This window comes from Crassostrea angulata, chromosome 8 (assembly GCF_025612915.1).
Source record: "Crassostrea angulata isolate pt1a10 chromosome 8, ASM2561291v2, whole genome shotgun sequence".
Lineage (NCBI taxonomy): Eukaryota > Metazoa > Mollusca > Bivalvia > Ostreida > Ostreidae > Magallana > Magallana angulata.
In genome coordinates, this window is record NC_069118.1 from 60,378,285 (window position 1) to 60,383,144 (window position 4,860).

Genomic DNA, 4,860 nt, shown 5'->3' on the forward strand with positions numbered 1-4,860 from the left:
AGAATGATTCCTTATTACTTATATTTATATAATTTCAGGCCATCATACGATTAAATATTTAAATATAAATAAACAAACCCCACTGGCGCCTCAATTTGGCGTCATTTGTATTATGAGTTATATAGTACAAAATCGATATGTAGTGTTATCACAGAAAAGACACTGGATAATGTAAATATACTGTAATAGTGACAGTCAAATTTTTGGTATCATTTGAAACGTCAATTCAAGACCTTTCAGGAAATGACCAAAAAAAAATATGGTCTCGTGGCGTTTATAGGTCAAATTTGCAGTTGTTTACAACTTAACGCGATCGGCAGTAAATGTCACTCTACATAAAAAATCAACCCCCACCCCTGTAATTTTTCCTAGTGTTGCTATATTCTTTAAAATATTCCCCAATTCCATCATTTATTTTAAAAACTTATATTTTTACTACAACATGAGAATTGTCACTGGTTTGGTACTCTCATTCCTTCTGCAGAGCGGGGCAGTCGGTGACGGACAGTCTATTTATAGACGGGTCTGATGGCTTCATCAGTTCATACATTAATACGCGGGAGTCGTCGTTGGCGTAGTGTCTGTCAAGCGTGTTGTGATTGTTGCTGAGTTTCTGGAGTTCTTCTTCGATTCGCAGTGTCTCCATTCCATTGGTCTAGAAATAAAATATTCCACAAAGTGGCAAAAATGTACCCAATATTCATATCTAACCATTAAACATTAAACAAAAATTTACTCTAAGTTTAAAAAGTATTGCTTTGAGGAAAGGGTTTTTTTTTTCTAAGACTGCATAATTTAAGTCGTTTTGGATCTGTTTGTGCCACTTTTTACAAAATTCTTCTGCAAAGCATCTATATGATTATAACACATAATGCTGCAATTTAGCATGACAATAATACCTCTAGTATAGCCTCTCGAAGGTCCTCTATACCAACTTTTGGCGATCGTGGTCGTTCCTTGCATTCAGAGTTATCAGGACTTTGTTGTGGACTCCACTCACTAATCGCACGCCATATTAATAATATGTAATTTTTTAAATTAAAATGTTTAAGAGTTGTATATTAAAGCATCATAGGGCCTAGCACAGGGACATCGTATCCGCTCTACTCTCTATGACATATATATAATAATACACAAGGGAAGAATCGAAAGTAGGACACGATTTGTAAACAATGTCAAAAACAACTTACTTCACAAAAGTCACGCAAATCCTCGCACATAATGTTGCAAATGTTGTCAATAAACACGTTCACACTCAAATATTCCTAATAAACTCGGTAAAAAGCGTTTTTATCCCATTAAAACCGCTGTCTGCTGCAGAAACCCAATCTCTTCGCCCAAGAAAAGATAACTCTGTACTTTCTCTCTCTATATGTTCAGTAGTGTTAGTAGAAATTTCGGCGGTAAACTGTAAAATGTCTTGGGAAATTTTAAATATTTTTTTCTTCTCTAAAATGTTAATGGAAAACTACGTTGGTGTTCACATAAAAAAAAATTATATTATTTTTTTATTCAATAATTAAAATACTCATAATTCATTTTTTGTCTTTGCAATTATTCCAATTTAAACCTTCAAAATTAATTGTCGTTGCCTAAGAATTTCAGCATTGTTTTAATTGTCAATATCAAATTACTAGCCTATACTCAGAGTATAGAATATTTACGTTTCTACAAAAGATTAAATGATAGGAAATATATTAATTTGTTTTTTAAATTACGCTAATTAAAGTACATGCCAAATATATCGGAACGCATGTTAACTTATTATGCTTACGGTAGTAACATATACGACGAAAATTTCCCCCGACATTTTACACAGTTTACTGCCGAAATTTCTACTATCATTACTGAACATATATAGAGAGAAAGTACAGAGTTATCTTTTCTTGGGCGAAGAGATTGGGTTTCTGCAGCAGACAGCGGTTTTAATGGGATAAAAACGCTTTTTACCGAGTTTATTAGGAATATTTGAGTGTGAACGTGTTTTTTGACAACATTTGCAACATTGTGTGCGAGGATTTGCGTGACTTTTGTGAAGTAAGTTGTTTTTGACATTGTTTACAAATCGTGTCCTACTTTCGATTCTTCCCTTGTGTATTATTATATATATGTCATAGAGTGTAGAGCGGATACGATGCCCCTGTGGGCCTAGTAAAAATAAATTGCCTTTATTTGTTAGTCAATGTTTTAAGAATTGTTACTTATTCAACCTCAGATGCAAAACGAGTAATTATTTTCTGTCTTCCAAATTTCATTCTGCAGTAAAAACACTAGCATTATGCTGATTCTGTAAGTAACTTTTCCTTCAAGAAAATGATGTTCAGATGAACAGAAAATTAAAAAAGAAAGCATTGACTTAAGTTTCTGGTAGAGACAAATGACCTACAACTACCGACAACTGTAATATACCTCATACACAGTACCGAAATAAACCACAGGGTTTTTAGTTCAATACACCAATAGGCTACAACAATGATCTATTTTGTTCATTGACTCACGTGATGTTTGAAACAGGAAGACCTGCATGCTGCTGAGAGGAAACGATTGTTTGTAGGAGTACATGATACCCGACTTCTTCTTACTTAAGATTTTTGACTGAATCTGAAAACAAGGAGAATAAATCGTTGATCGTCTCATAGTTACACAGTCTAAATTAATTATTCTGTTTAATGACATTAAAATGATTATCAACTTAATAGTTTCCCCAAAAATGCAACTGATCTTCAGACTCTAATAAATAAAGTTCTGACTGAATTACAGTTAAACCTTTTCGATGCCAGCCTACAGAGGAAGAGTTATCTCTCTTTGTATACCTACCAGAAGTAGGTCATTGAACAGAAAGACCTCTCGCTGCAGTTTTATCTTTTTTATTTGGATCGTGAACCTCAAACAATTGACATTAACACACTTATCGGCGATGGGGAAGAGCCAGTTGCTAATAAAAAAGAATCAAAATGTTTGAATTTATTTTAATTTTTTTTTACAAATATTTGACAAAGCACATCTTTATTTGTACAACACACATTTGTACACAATTATATATTATATATATAATAGCCACATCTCATTGATACATTTACTACAGCTTTGGACAAGAATTACCGATATAACTACATCTTTATTTGTGCTGCACACAATTATAGACAACAATAGACATCTACCCAGGGTACCAATGTATGCAGACAACAATTTTTGTATTTCTTTTTTTGTGTTTGTTACACACAACAGGAGACAACGTTCGCCTTAGAATTCACTTCATTTCTATATAAAAGCAGTAAATATTTATTAAAATTAAGACATTCGGTATAATGAAAGAAATAGTGCCTATTTGGGAGGGTAACTGTTGAAATTGACACCCCTCGAAAACCATTGTCAACCTCCGCTTCGCGTCGGTTGACAATGGTTGTCTCGGGGTGTTTATGTCAACAGTTACCCTCCCAAACAGGCAATTTTAACCCTTTAACTACTAGAGATTTAAGAATTTTTATTAAAAACTGACAACTAATTTTCAGGTCAATTTTTTTTTATGTTTTCTAGCTACTTTTACATAATATAACATATATATATATATTCTAAAAGGTAAAATGTTAAAGTATCAAATTATGCAAAGTTACCTGACGTCTCTGTTGCCATAGCAACTAAAGGCGTGCTTAAATAGAAACGAAGGCTTTTTTTCTCACTTGTGTCCATATAATATATTCAAATTGCAAAATAACTTTAACAAAGTTGGAAATTTTAATTATACCCTGTTTACACGAGTCAGTTTAGACTTTAACTAAGACAACTTCAATCTGGTACGTATGTAATACTTTAATTCGAACACCCCCCCCCCAAAAAAAAAAAAAAAATTAGGGAGTTACTTGTAAATCAACTGGTCCGCCTGTTTGTCTGTGCAATATCGTGTCTGGCCAATATCTTTCTTATCAAGAATCACTGGAAGTTCATACTTCACACAAATATTGTTATGACAAAAATATGTGACATGACCATTTACTCAAGGTCATTTGGTCATGATCAAGGTCACTGACAATATAAGTTCGTAATTTGTGTCAGGTGCATATCTTTACTATGGAAAATCACTAGAAGTTCATACTTCACATAGAGATTGTTATTACCAAAACTAGACTCTTGTTGCTATAGCAACAAAAAGGTCTTCCGTTCTTCATGAATAAATCTGTACAAAAGATCAATTTCTCTTGTAAACAGAAAATGGATATAATTTATACTGTAAAGGACTTCCCCAAAAATACAAAAACACAAAGACAATATGTCAATTTTTGAGTACTTTCTGTGACGACCGGAAGTTACGCCGGATCATACAACACATAGTAAACATACATTCATACATTGCCTTGTCTTTCCTTAAAGTTTGGATGTTCAAGTTTTTGTTAGTTATAATATCTCGTTGAGAAAAGGTTTTTGTGTCGGGACCGGAAACGAACGAACGGTGATTAAGAAATTGAAAATACGTATTTTAATACATTTACCTATGATACGTTATTGTTCATCACATTAAGTAAAATGTTGAAAAAATTTTAATGTAAAAAAAACCAACCTTTTATTGCTTGAACACTTCGAGTGAAAACCGGAAGTGACGTACGACCAAATGGAACCCGTTAAACATATGTTCATTCAAATGTCCATTATCCATACAAGTTTTGTGTCTTGATCTCTCACAGTTTCTGAAATCTTGGGGGTAGTTTTTTTTTTAAAAGAAGGCTACCTGAGATATTTGAGATGTCTCACCGGAAGTAGAACTTTTTTTTGTTTTTTTACCTTTTGGGATGACCTCTTGTATTTTTATAACTAAAATGTTACTTCCATGTTAAATAACCAACATGTTTTTAAAATATCAGAATT

At 32.9% G+C, this 4,860-nt stretch overlaps 1 pseudogene; it reads right to left on the minus strand.

Annotated features, from left to right (window-relative positions):
• Positions 1-373: 373 nt before the first annotated feature.
• Positions 374-2,698, minus strand: LOC128160673 (IQ motif and SEC7 domain-containing protein 1-like; annotated as a pseudogene).
• Positions 2,699-4,860: the final 2,162 nt, after the last annotated feature.